A 15,608-nucleotide genomic window follows, 5' to 3' on the forward strand; every position below is an offset into this window, starting at 1 on the left:
TATGTTATCCTCTCTGTGATTCTATAAGGACACCATTATGGCCAATCATCATCCTCCTTCCACTCCATATCTTTAAGTGTCTTTCTATCTTTAACGTGTACACCCCTTTGAATGACTGTAATTAGGCGCTCTAAATGTTCTTTGACTGAACTCTTCCCAGTTTGACAGCTGTAATTAGCATCTCTCCTGCTTATTACTGAATCCTTATACACACTATAATGGAGCTAACGCAAATAGTGACCGGAAGGCAATGCCATGGATGTGTTTGCGAGTGAGTGTGTGTGTGTGGCCTCCAGAAAAACAGGCTGAAGTGTATGGTCATGGCCTTCTAATCATAACTGCCCAGTTCATGGCCCTTCAATTTAAATGACCATGGCTCTTCTTTTATCGAACGAAGAACTGACCTAGTTATTTGAAGAGTTTTAAAATAGAGCAATTAGGAATTATCAATAGAACAAGAATAGAATAATTAGCATGAAATTGGCCTGATAATAAGCCATCACCTATCTCACATCAATTTCTCCATATGAATCAGCCAGTGCTATATGAAAAACATGGAACTGACTTGTCTCATACTTGCAATGAATTTGTTATATTTCTTGACCAGCTGAATTAAAACATATCATATGTACTGTACAGTCAGCTGCAACAACAGCCACTAGTGTTTGGTTTTTGCTTTGCAACCATTCAATAAACTCACAGAATAATATGTGCCTTTAACTTCATGTAAACCCAAACTTCATGCTGCAACTTGTGCTATAACACTTTTCTGCGGTGGATGTTAAACAATTTTGAACACAACTGTAAATATAGATACATAGATAAGCAGACAGACAGAGGGAAATAGATACATAGGCAGGCAGGCACTTTATTGTTCCCAAAGCTAATTTTTCTCTAAAATCTGGGGTATTACTTAAAATTCTCTCAGGATGCTGTTTTGTTTCATGTATGTTTGATCACTAATTTGTGTGTAAAAGTTACTGCATAATCTGATTGTTATTAGTAGTCACTTAAAAAGCATACTCCAATTTCTTAGATCAGAGTATTCTTAGATAAAGAGTATCTGGGGAACGAGGCTTATACAAAAAAAGAACATCTTGTCTTCTGTGAAACATGGTGGTGGATCAGTCAGGCTCTGGGACTGTTTCACTTCTTTAGGTACAGGGAATCGCCACCGTGTAGGAGGTACCATGAATTTAGTTAACTAGCATTAAATGTTGAAAGGAAATGTCATGCATGGGAGATGTTTCAACTTCCAACAGGACAACAACCGCAAGCATACCTTCAATTCTACCATGGCTTGGATGCAGAAAAAGCGCTGGAAGATTCTGGTTAGACTGTGTTAGACAGTGTATTTTCAGGCCTTGCGCTCGCGCTGTCAAAATAGCGTTGGAGTTTAATAATAAATCCATGGTGATGGGTGTGGTGGTCTTCTTAATATCTAGCGTGTTGCTATTTTGGTGGAGGAAAACACAGGTGCGCCACTGACTGAAATAAACCTAGACAACAGTCAATGGTCAGAGTCCATTCCTTTAGATGTGCATGCGTACACCCCCCCTTGTTAAACATACACACACAGACATGCTGCAGAGCGCAAACCCTCATGTTACAGCCCATCTAGGGTTAGGCTGCAACATAAAAAGTGTCTTCCCCTCCCCAACCTTCCCAAACCTTTAACCCACCAGATCAAAAACAGACACACAAATACTAGCCTCAGGTGTTGCATTTTGAGATAACGAAAGCAAAAGACTTCAGGGATGGTCTAAGCCAAAAATAATACAAAAACATTTTCTCCCCAAACTAACTTACTTAAGAAAACAAAAAAAAAAGAAAACCCAATAACAAAACCTAACTCCCTAACAAATAAACATAGAAAAAAACCCAAAAGAAATATACTACACCCCCTACAGCTTCCAAGCAAGAAGGTTTAAACAGTTTACATACCACTGCAGAGAACACAGTTAAGTATTACAAAAGTTTAGAAGCACGTGGAGAGCAGGCCACATTACTCCACTGCATGGTCTGGCTGGTAAGGAAAAAGAAGGAGGAGCCCAGAGGTAGTCAGCCATCTTGGTTATATCCCATCCTTCAACTCCAATCCAACCAATCAGAACAGAGTTAAGTTCAGCTCAGCCTGTAGACTATTACCGTATTTTTCGGACTATAAGGCGCACCGTATTATAAGACGCACTATCAAAGAACGCCTATTTTCTGCTATTTTTCCATACATAGGGCGCATCGCATTATAAGGCGCGTTAAGTGACACTAGAAAGGGTGCCTATATCAAAGTGAACAGGGGTGGCGCCATGTTTCCCTTCCCCCACCGGGGGTGGTCTCTTGCCGGTGGAGCGTCTCAGTATTCAAATCTAGCTCTTTCAAAGTCAAACGAGTGCTGGATATTAATCTACACAGATTCCTCTCCTGAAAACTGTTTATTTGGGTGAGTAACGTGCTTCAGTTTATTTACAGTAAGCTTAGATTTCCAGATGTCCACTAAGGCTTGCTGCACCAGCGTTAGCATAGCTATCCGCTAGCACGCTAGCTAGTCACCTAAACTAGTAAAGTTAACCCAAACTTAAACGACAGCGTTACACTGAGTAATCCTGCGTGTTCTGGTAAGACAGTGAGATATTAGCTAGCGATTCGTCCCCCGTAGCTTGTTTTAACACGGTAAACAAGCAGATTACAGGCTGATAAAACTCACCTCTGAGAGAGTTAGCGCTTAGCATCTAGCTAATGCTAGCCAGGCAAAGCAGCACAGACTTACAGGCTGATAACTCACCTCTGAACGGTGAACGCATAGCGATTAGCATCTAACTCTAATAATACTGCTCCAGCAGTATTAAAAGTGCTAAATTTAGAAAATACTGATCTCTGAACAGTGAAAAAGCTAGCTAGCTAAGCGGTTAGCATCTAGCTAATGCTATTGCTGCTCCAGCCTCGGAGCGGCACGGCTCTGCACGGAGTGTGTGTTTACTGCTCCTTACACCTGACGGGTAAAATTTAGATAATACTGATCTCTGAACAGTGAATAAGCTAGCTAGCTTAGCGGTTAGCATCTAGCTAATGCTATTGCTGCTCCAGCCTCGGAGCTGCACGGCTCTGGACTCTGTATAGCACTGAAACTCTCTATAACGCTGCACGGAGTGTGTGTTTACTGCTCCTTACAACCAGACGAGTAAAATCCATACAAAAGGCGCACCGTATTATAAGACGCACTGTCAATTTTTGTGAAAATTAAAAGTTTTTAAGTGCGCCTTATAGTCCGAAAAATACGGTAGATAGTAGGAATCGAGGGAGCTCAGAAGGTATGAGTAAACAAGAGAGAGAGAGAAAGAGAGAGAGCACATGAATAAACACACTCTGCACATAACACCTCACAACAAAAATCATACTCAACAAAAATCATCAATAAAATAACATTGTTAACCCCTAAGTTCCCTCAAATTAAACTCACAAAGCACCTCGCTGTTAAGATATGAACGTGCCAAAGTCAGAGCACACCTGCCTTTTAAAGGGAATGACAACTGGCACACTCATTGGTTTATTTAATGTTACGCCCAAAACACACCCATGATTAATTAGTAGTACACGCCTTTTTAACACTTCGAGCTGCGCAAGGCATATTTTTTAAGCACTCACGACAACAAAGACATATCGACACATCCTAAATCCACTTGCACAATCCGCAAATCACCGCTGCGCTATAAATGGCTAAAATAGGGCCCTAAGGGTTAAACAACCTTTTAGCTTATAAGTTGACCTGCCTACAATCCTCTTGTCACTGGTCGAGCAATCCTGTTGATTTATTGTTCACACTCCTCTCTCCTATGTTTTGTCTGTCAGCTTCCTGTCATTCTGCTTAGTCATCTCCGAGGACACGCCATTGAACTCTCACATTGTAGCCATTCATTAAAACATGCTCGCTTTTTACCACCATCTTCACCATCTTAAACCTCCTCGCTCCTAGACTTGAATGACTGTGTAATTACCCCTATTGGGTGTAGCTGCCTGCCATTTTCACAGGGAAAGGTGTAATTACTGAAGGTCTCTGAGCATATCTGTGTTTGTTATGACTCAGATTGGTCACATGCGCTCAATGCCCAGCATACCCCAGATGCAATACATATAAATAATAAATAAATGGACAACAGATGGGAGAAGAAATGCAAACCTTTATTTAACCACAAATTACTCAGTAGCAGCAGAACTCCAGCAATGCTCGGCTCTGGGACTGCGTACTCATTAACGGAGATCATGCATCAGATTAATTCCATTCATTACATCTTCTGACGCACCATAAATCACCAGCACAACAAAATAGAATATAGAAGTTCAGTGATTATGAATTATGTATATTTTATATGTTGCAAAATTGCTCGGTCAATCTTACTACATGAAACTAAATGAATACAAATACTTAACAGCCATTTTTTATATATTCTTTTTTTATTCAACTGAATCTTTATTACACTTACATTTAAAGTACTGTAGTAGTAACCTTGATCAATATTTCCTGATGAGAGGCTGAATCATATTGGAGGACAAAGCTCAGAGGCATGCAAACACTGGCAATAATGTGAGTCAACCCATTACTGCATTACTCAAATCTCTTTTGTAGCTCATGTTCTTTGGCCAAAAGCATTCTTTATATTGGCTCTCATTCATTAGCCAAAAGGTTAAAGTCTTTTTGAGAGCTGAGCTTTTTAGCTAAAGGTGTGAAAAGTGTTCACATTCATTACTTAAGTAAAAGTATAAATACTAGGGTTAAAAATACTTCTGTAGAAGCTGAAGTATCAACTCCTGCTTTTTACTCAAAAGTGTAAAAATACCGCTTTCAAAACTACTTGAAGTATAAAAGGAGCCTATAGTGCACTAAACCCCATCCCAAATGTGCCCATTGAACATAAATGCATTTTAGTACAATTTTGGGAGATCTGTCATTTAAATATTTAACTGGTACTATAAATAGGTTAGGTTCCTAAAAAGCTAAATCTTATATATTATGCATTTTGGTGAAACTAGTTGTTTAAAATGTGCTATGGAAATATATAAGTTATTAGTTATTTCTTACTTTTTTACCAATATAACAAATCAATCAGAAATTCAAACACACTTTTAGTGTGCTTAGTATTCTCCAAACAGCAAATAGGACTATGCCAGGTGAAAACCACTCACCCAGCGGTTCACCTTGAAAAGCTTCCAGCCACAAAAGCCTTCATGAATGCAAATGAAGCCATGATGCATGAGCAGTGAACTTGAACCACCTCAACTTTCATCTTTTTTTTTTTTTTTTTTTTTTACCTCTGAGCTCAGAATCAATTATGAAGGAAATGTTTCAGCAATTTGTTTTATTTTAGCCAAATCAATTTTTAAACGGATGAGAAGCGTGTAGATGTGTCCCGGCTCTGACATGCTTTGATGAATAGTCTTGATTAAAGCTTTGATAAACAGCTTTTGGATGACGAGAGTCAGAAACTGGCTTAAGCTGGTGTGCTGTAGGACATGCTATCAGATAAAATATTTTTAAAGAGGTTACATTAAAATACAGCTCCCAGCTACAGCTGTACGACAAGATAAACACTCCGCTGCTCTCTCAGACGGGGAATCGTTTAGAGAGGAATGTTTCACCATTGAGTTGGATATTTCTAGGTCAGATCTGATGGAAATGAACACAATCAAAAACAGATCTTTCCGTCTCTGTAACTACTTTCTTTCTTAGAAAGCAGTTATCATACAACATCAAATCAGAAGAGGATGAGACAATGTGGGTGAATGTGAAAGAACAAACAAACAAATGAACAAACGCAATATTTCTTACATTTACTTCATTCATTTTACCAAAGGAAAGCAAGAAAAATAAAGACCACAATTTCATTTTCTTTTCTTTTTTTTAAGTTCGATAGATATCAGTTAAAGTGTTTGTTGGTTTGACAGTTCAATATATGGAAATATATGGGTACATGCATGTGTACTGTTTATGTCGTAATCCATTGATAAACATGAAAAACATCTGTAAAACATAATCTATATGTTAACTACAAACACAAAAAAATCACACTAAAATAACCATTAATAGCAATGGCACAGTAAAAAACTCAACCAGCATTATGCAACATGTGTCTGACTTCTGGTCTCCCTCTACATTTGGGAAGTAGAATTCACACTTTGGGCCACCCCTCAAGAAGGACATGTTTACATGCATTTCTGGACAAGCTGAGAGACACAGAACCATCACTGACAGTGAAACAAACTTGTGAACTGAGGCAGTTGAGTAATATTACAGGAAATGAAATGATTATGACTTGGGTTGTCTTGCAATTTGTTGTCACTTCTTCAGAGTTACACTAAAGTACAACTACCGGTGTGCCGAACCCAAAGTAGTAATGATAAAGAGCAATATTTTCCATAGTAAGTGAAGCATCACAATGATGTTGAAGCTGTTATTAAGACGTAAAATTATTACGTCTAAAATTGCTTTAAGTCTGAATTTACTCATAACTGGAGGGAACCTGTACAGGCAGTGGGTTGCACCAGATATACATAGCATATACATATGCAAATGTGTGCCTAACATGTTTACTAAGCCCTTGGTGGCACTAGTTAGTTTCAAACAAAAATAGATTAAAAATACTCTAATACATTGGGATGGTAAGGGTTTGAGGTTAGATTAGTGTTGGGTTTTTTTTTGTGAGTTTATCTGTGTGACCAGAATGTGCTTCAGTGTCACAGGACGACACACCACAGATGTCCAGGAAATGGCTTTCTGTCTTACAATGTGTGTCACTATGACAAAGACAGACAAAGAGAGTGAGAGAGAGAGAGGAAGAGAGAGAAAGAGAGAGAGAGAGAGACAGAGAGGAAGAGAGAGAAAGAGAGAGAGAGAGAGAGAGAGAGAGAGAAAGAGAGAGAGAGAGAGGAAGAGAGAGAAAGAGAGTGAGAGAGAGAGAGAGAGAGAGGGGGCAGAGAGAGAAAGCAACAGCACACAGGGCAGAATTAGGTAATTATCTATTAATTACAAACATGCAAAAGAAAACGCTTTGCACCTTGGCCTATCAATGTTAAAGACCACAGGAACCTTAAGAAGTGTTTCCTTCCTAATTAGGTCAGTCCTGCTCCTGCTGGCGACTCTATTTACAAAGCAAGGCAACCCAGTTCTGAGAAATCTTGGTGAGGAAAACCAGCAGAGCCTGATTATAACAAGCCTGGCCTTTCTGCTGTTCACATTCTGATAAAAAGAAAAAATGGGCAAGTCTACTTTTACTGAACTACTTATGTCATTGGCAGCATATAATTGCTAAATTACACTTCAACAATAGGGATGTTCTTTATTATATATATAAAAAAATATGTGACATAAATGTGCCTATTATGTTTCATGTGCCATTTTACAGTGGTACTTTAAAGTGTGTGAAGCCTTTAAAATGTTCTATATTTCTTATATTTAGTTATAGGTAAAACATCATCAGTTTTTTTAGGTCATATTTAGTTCATATCATCAGTCCTAAATATAGATAAAGAGAACCCAGTTAAACAATTTATTAATTCATCTTCAAGTTCAGAACTGTACTCTAATGATAACCAGAACGAGAGTAAAAATACAATGTCAGCTCTCAAGGACAGTACAATTCCTGTTTTGATTCGCAGCATCTGTTTCAGGGTTCTCGTTATAATAATAATTATTGTTTTTATTTTCAAGGATTCAAGAATTCAAGGAGATTTTATTGTCATTCGCATCTTATGTGGTACATGAGGTGGAACGAAATTGTGATCTCACGATCCAGTTTACACCCAGGAGCTGTTATTAAATAGATATATAGATAAAAGTACAATAAAGGAATACAATAAAAATAGAATATACAAAATAGTTAAAGATAAATACCCCAAATGAAATAAATAGAAAGAGTAGACAGGTTGCAACAACAAGTCCAGAGTGCAAATGTGCTATAGCAGCATGAAATGAATTAGAGCAGTAGAAAATAGAGTGTCTCAGTGCGGGTAAAGTGACCGTGTTTGTGCAGTAATTGTCCTTGTGTGTCAGTGCAGTGTGTTGTTAAGTGGAGTTTAAGAGTCTTACAGCTTCCGGAATGAAGCTGTTTCTCAGTCTGGTTGTTTTGCACTTGATGCTCCGCAGCCTCCGTCCTGAGGGAAGCGGGACAAAAAGTGCATGTGCTGGGTGGGTGGGATCCTTCCTGATGCAGGTGGCCCTCTTCCTGCATCTGGAGGTGTAGATGTCCATGGTGCTGGGGAAGCTGACTCCAACAATCCTCTGTGCAGCCTTCACCACCCTCTGCAGAGCTTTCCTGTCTGCAGCAGAGCAGCTTCCATGCCACACGTTGATGCTGGAGCACACGACGCTCTCCACCACACATCTGTAGAAGGAGGTGAGGACTGCGCTCCCTAGTCCAGCTCGTCTCAGCCTCCTGAGGAAGTAGAGCCGCTGATGTGCCTTCCTGACCAGAGTGGAGGTGTTGTTGCTCCAGGTGAGGTTGCTGCTCAGGTGCACCCCTAAGTACCTGTAGCTGTCGACCACTTCCACCGCAGATCCTCCAATGTGCAGGGGAGGTGGGCATGCTGGCCTCTTCTGAAGTCCACAATCATCTCCTTCGTCTTTTTTACATTGATGCAGAGGTTGTTCTCTCTGCACCAACCCTACAGGTGTTCCACCTCCTGCCTGTAGCTGGACTCATCTCTGTTTGTGATGCATCCAACCACTGCTGTGTCGTCTGCAAACTTCACAATATGACAGCCTGGATGGAGAGGTGAGCAGTCATATGTGAGCAGTGTGAACAGGAGGGGGCTCAGCACACAGCCCTGAGGGGAGCCAGTGCTGAGGATTATAGTGGGGGAGGAGATGTTGTGAATTCTCACAGACTGCGGCCTGTTGGTCAGGAAGTCTAGGACCCAGTTGCACAGCGAAGAGCTCAGTCCTAGTGAGGAGAGTTTATTTATCAGGGTCTGTGGAATCATGGTGTTGAAAGCGGATGTGAAGTCCACAAAGAGCATACGGACATAGGAATCCTTCTGCTCCAGGTGGGTGAGGGCAGTGTGGACCACGGAGGAGATGGCATCCTCTGTGGATCAACAAATAGTGCCGCAATCTGCCCCTGTGAACAAATAGTGCCGCAATCTCCCTGTCAACAAATAGCACTGCAATCTGTCTGCAACACACCAGCAATACACCAGCTTCTCAATCCATTATTATTAGCTATTTTCCAGCCAATGAGATTCTTAAAACATTAATATTCTTAATTGAGATTGAGATTCCTAAAATATTGTGATAGATGCATATTTAACAATTGAAATCATTTTGTAAATCTTTTTTTTAACAACTGACAACTTTTTACTTAGTTTTTACCATCAATTACAGTACACCCTGTTGTTAGGGCAGCTACAGGGCACATGACATTTACAGAATTACCACCCTGCATTGCTGGGTGTTTGTTGAGGGGCTGGTGTGTTGAGATGCTGGTGTATTGCTGGTGTGTTGCAGACAGATTGCAGTGCTATTTGTTGACAGGGAGATTGTGGCACTATTTGTTCACAGGGGCAGATTGCGGCACTATTTGTTGACGGGGTGGATCGCGACACTATTTGTTGACGGGGGAGATCAAGGCACTATTTGTTGACGGGGGAGATTGTGGCACTATTTGTTGACGGGGGAGATTGTGGCACTATTTGTTGACGGGGGAGATTGTGGCACTATTTGTTGACGGGGGAGATTGTGGCACTATTTGTTGACGGGGGAGATCAAGGCACTATTTGTTGACGGGGGAGATCGTGGCACTATTTGTTGACGGGGGAGATTGTGGCACTATTTGTTGACGGGGGAGATTGTGGCACTATTTGTTGACGGGGGAGATTGTGGCACTATTTGTTGACGAGGTAGATCGCAGCGCTATTTGTTGACTGGGGCGGATTGTGGCATCAAATGTTGATGGGGAGATTGCAGCACTATTTGTTGACGGGGGTGGATCACGGCACTATTTATTGACAGGGGAGATCGTGGCACTATTTGTTGATGGGGGAGATCACAGCGCTATTTGTTGACGGGGCTGATTGCGGCACTATTTGTTGACCGGGTTGAATGCGGCACTATTTGTTGACAGGTGCAGATCGTGTCACTATTTGTTGACGGGGGAGATCGTGGCACTAGTTGTTGACGGGGGAGATCGTGGCACTAGTTGTTGACGGGGGAGATCGCAGCGCTATTTGTTGATGGGACGGATTGCGACACTATTTGTTGACAGGGGGCGGATCACGGCACTATTTGTTGACTGGGGAGATCACAGCGCTATTTGGTGACAGGTGTGGATCGTGGCACTATTTGTTGACGGGGAGATCGTGGCACTATTTCTTGACGGGGGGATTGTGGCACTATTTGTTGACGGGGGAGATCGTGGCACTATTTGTTGACGGGGGAGATCGGGGTGCTATTTGTTGAGGGGGCGGATTGTGGCACTATTTGTTGATGGGGGAGATCACAGCGCTATTTGTTGAGGGGGTGGATTGAGGCACTATTTGGTGACAGGGGTGGATTGCGGCACTATTTGGAGACAGGGCCGGATTGCGGCACTATTTGGAGACAGGGCCAGATTGCGGCACTCTTTGGTGACGGGTAGACTGCGGCACTATTTTTTGACGGGGGAGACTGCAGCACTATTTGTTGACAGACTATTTGCCGGACTGCGGCCAGTCTGTTAATTAGTGTGAATTGCGGCACTATTTGTTAAAGGGTAAGGGAGAGATTGCAAATCTATTTGTTGATGGGGAGGTGAGATTGCAGCGGCTATTTGTTGACGGAATGGATCACAGCACTATTTGTTGGAGGGGGAGATCGCGGCGCTATTTATTGATGGGTGAGGGAGATTGCAGAGCATATTTTTTGGGGGGTTAAATGTGGTGGGTTGGGTTGGGGATTGCGGAATTTTCTGAGATATTGTTTATGATTCATTGCCATCACAGAGCCCCATATTAAAATGCGAGGCACTCCCGTGCCTGCTGAGATCGATAGGACCCCTGCATTATTCCACTAATGGGGCAACCTTAGGAAACATTCTCACAGGTTTCTGCACTCTATACAGCACAGCATCACATTTATTCCACTAAGGGGGGACTTCTCCATTAGAGAGGCACCTAACCTGCCACTTCATCGTGCTTTCTCACCTGTAGGTGAACCCATACAGCACCACATTCTACCTCATTTAATGTATTGGAAATGCACTTTTTGTAACACTGTCTCGTAAAGGTGGCAGAGAATGCACTTCATAATACACCTTATTCTCCTATGTCCTCTTTGTTAGAATATTCGGTTTGTTTACATTAAATGGTAACTGATTGTGTCAGATTAACAGTAAATGTCTGAAGGAGCTACGGCTGTGGACACTTATCATAAAGTGGCTAGCTGTGCTAACACAGCATACCAAACACTTTATTTAACCTTATTTACAGCATAGCTAACCAGCTTTCACACACAGTTAACAGTGCTGTGCTGGGTTAGCTTACTAGTTAGCTAGTCAGCTAACTTAAATCCACTACCTTCCAGAGAAGAGGAGCAGCGTCTGTGGTTGAATGAGCCACAGTGTTCCATCCAAAACCATCCAAGTGTTCATATGTCTGCTGTTACCATTCTGTAAAGGGAAACTCGGTTTTGAAGCGGTCGGTTCGGGTGCTGTAAGGCTGTAGGGGAAGACCACTCTACAGCCCCACTAAGTTTCATCACTTCTGCAAACACGTGACGACTAAAGCGGCACACTAATGTAAATACAAATTTACCTTTCAACCCCTTTTTACTTCTGCGTCAAACCTATGTCATAGCCTGACGCACACACATCCCAATAAGTGTAAATACACGTTGAGTGACGCAGACAGCAGCAGAAGTATAAAGGAGGACAGCTGCGTAGGGCACTCGTGCAGACTACGCTGTATGCAACGCGTTGACTCAACACGGATGCATAAGCCAGTCTTTCACTCCCAGGTAATGCTGCATGCTGTGAACAGTTTTTCACAAAGGTTCTCTATGACAGATTGTAGAGTCCTGTTCAGTCAAGGACAGCAAAGGCCTTTAAACTGTGAGAATATGTTGATTTGTTGTTGATGTAAATTGTTTATGAAACATAAAGAGGATTAATAACATTGTAAAGCCTAGCAAAAGCTTGGTTATTAGACAAACAAAAGGGTGATTAGAAAATATGAGGAAATAACCCGTAAGAATTCTGTTGGCAAGAAAACATACAAACCATAAAAGACAGCTGATGTGAAAGAAATTCAATATAAAACAGGATAAAAAGGATAAATAACATGTTAAAGCATAGCAAACACATTTAAATGTGAAATGTGATCATCATGTGTTTGTATGACATGGCAAATATAGAATTAAGATTATGCAAATTGTTAATTGTGAAATTGTAACTGAAAACTGTATAAATAAAATGTTAAATGAATATGCTGAATGCATAATTTTTTTTTTTACTTAATGCCTACAAAGCACTATAAGCTATAAATAATTGGCCCCTCTGACATCACCACTGGCCCTAGACTGGCCCGCTCCAGTTGAAGTGGTCCAGAATCACCACTAGGTTTATCCTCTATATAATGGTAAGGGCATATGTTAAATTTAGTTAAGTGGAACTCCTCCATAAGCCAATATTGTATTGTATTGTGTTCAAAACACTGCTATTCAAGCAAAAAATGTCCTCTTCTTTTAATTGATGTGACCTTGTTTAACTAACTGAGTATATAACGTATTCTCTATGTTTATTATCACTGTGATTATAATCCATATCAATGGTCCTCTGCTACACTGGACTTTCTAACACAAAGAAAGCAAACATGGCCTCCTCCTTTTAATAATGCATGATGAGCTGGATAACTGTCAGGACTGGACAGAAGTCAGACACATGCAGATTAAAAAAAGGAGAGAGGCTTTATTTACAAGACTAGGATAAATGCAAAAACAGGTACATACCAAAGAATGCAAGGCTGGACAACTTAGCAAATAAGGTCTAAGTTGTTCAAAGTCAAAAATAAAGTAGCAAAGGTCATACATGAAAACTTACAAGAGCGACAGGAATGCTAGTAATGCTATGTGGCTAGTCAAAACTTGGCAAGGAACTGAACAAAGGAGAGGGTATAAATAGACAGATTAGCAGGTGAAAACAATCAATTAGTCAGGTGACTGTGAGGGTCATGTGATGATGATCAGGAGTGATATTCTGGGAAATGGAGTCCGGATCAGCTTGGAAGACAGAGGGAAGCGTGACAATAACACCTTTTTTCATTTTAAAAACAGAAGTGCATCATTATATAGCAGGGTTTCCGCCACGTTCATTTCAGTGCGGCGGTCCGCCACGCCTTCGTTCTTCCCCGCCACCCTTCGTGAAAATTCGGAGCCCGGCGTTTTTCCCGCGCTTGATCAGCGTTGCCCCGCCCTCTCTCGTTTCTGACACTGGAATTTGATCATCTCGACAGGACACCGGCTGTCAAACTGGACAACTGAATCCGAGGTATGTGGCGCTGAAATGATGTTTTTTTTATATTTGTGAACAAGTTGTTGAACATTGTTCAAGGGTTATATCGGTAATATGTTGTAGACGTAGCCTACACAACACGGCTGGTTTCGCATGTTGCATCTATTTCGGGAGGCTACAGGTGAGGGCTTCTCTAGCCGTAATTCCTAAACGCACAGCTGTGTTCCAGTCCTGCACATGTAGCAGGGTGGCCGCGGGTCCTTAAAAAGTCTTAAATGGTATTAAATTTCATTTTTGTCAAATAAGGCCTTGAAAAGTCTTATTTTGTCTTAAAATTTCAACCAAAATGTCTTAAATTTGCCGGAGCTAAATTTAGGGGGGAATAATTCCGTCAGCCATGTGTTGAACTTCGGGGGTGGAAATCGGTAGTTAGTCATGCAGTGCCAACATAACGCGCGCGCGAGAGAGAGAGTGTGAGTATAGGACACAGCAAGAGAGAGAGACTGAAACATAACGCGAGAGAGAGAGAGAGAGCGAGAGCGCGCCTGTAAATAGCGAGAGAGAGAGACTGAAACATAATGCGAGAGAGAGAGAGAGAGAGAGAGAGAGAGAGACTGAAACATAATGCGCGCGCGCGAGAGAGAGATGAATTAAACAGTGATTAAACAGCTTCAACTTACGCAGGTGTCCACTCAGGCTCACTCACCTGGTGGAGTGAAAATCACGCTATGTTTCTGTTTCTGGAGCTGTCATAAAGCAAGGATGTAGGGCCCTAGAATAGAGGCACCCTAGAACAGCTCTGTGATGCATTTGTTTTCACGGTCCAGTAAACATTTTATTGTAATTAAATTAAAGATTAAAGATATTGATATGTATAATTTAACATTTTGTGTTGCACACTTTTACGTTTACCGTATCTGAAAAAAGAACAATAAGGATTTATTTTAAAGAAACCTACTTTTTGCAACTTTTTGTTTTAAGTGGGCATTTTTCAGTGACAGTTGGAAATAAAGAAAATAACTGGAAACATGTGTAATTGTGTTATATCGTGATATCATTAACGTGATATAAATTATCGGTTCCCAACCGGGGGGTCCTGCCACCGCACCTTCAAGGAAATCCTGGGGGAAACCCTGTATAGGTGCTTATTAAGACAGATTAACACATTTTCTTGATATGGAGGAACATCATCTTCCTTTATTGAAAGAATTGGCCCACTAGGAGGCACGTGATCACATATTCCCACTAGAAGGGCAGCCAATCCATTTGTGCCACTATAGAGGGTACTTTAGGATATGAAGGCACTAGGGCACGGTTGCCCCCTGCCCCCTTTTGAGTCCATCAGTCATTGCCATGCTGTTTTTTTTAGTAGGGTGGAACTTCCTTCTGGACAGTAATGCTAACAGCTTTTTTCTAGAAAGTGATTTAACTTAAATGTCATGATCAATGAATGAAAGCTAGTAGCTGCTAATTAGCCCGATGTTACACTGCCTATATCTATTTATTGTTACCAAAATATACTTTGTTCGAAAGAGCCTGTACTGAATGTCCATTCATTACAGTACATAGACGTCAATGGGGGAAAGTGGATGATTCATTTCTGGCCTTCTGCTAAAGGGCTAGTGGCAGGTAATGTCAACATCAACCTGCTTCCTGCTTCCAACATTGTAGAGCAGCCCTCTTCCCCATTATTATGATTATTTTTTTAAACAACTCGTAGCAGAACACACAGAGTGCGTATCATTTGTAAAGAAATACAATTTAATATAAAACTATAAATAAATATTAATGTGTAGGGTTATTTTTAGATTACTTCAGCAGCAATCTTTGTGTGACAGCAAGGTCAGTGCCTATCAAATTGCAGTTGCCATGACAATGGCTTCTTGGATTGTGGAGATGGCACTGAAGCCTGTAATGTATTAAACTGTAGGAACTATGGCTGTGACTGAAATGGCTCCCTACTCCCTCATTAGCGTTGCGCTATATAGGGAAAGACTATTTAGTTCACTTAATAACGGTAAAAAAGAAGTTAGTTTGGACACTACCTCATTATAAACATGCATTCTGGCCGCTTAAACATGAACACCCGAATGGCTAAAAATGTTAAAACTCCATAAACACACAAGCTGAGCTCTGAAT

This window comes from Astyanax mexicanus, chromosome 1 (assembly GCF_023375975.1).
Source record: "Astyanax mexicanus isolate ESR-SI-001 chromosome 1, AstMex3_surface, whole genome shotgun sequence".
In the NCBI taxonomy this organism is placed as follows: domain Eukaryota; kingdom Metazoa; phylum Chordata; class Actinopteri; order Characiformes; family Acestrorhamphidae; genus Astyanax; species Astyanax mexicanus.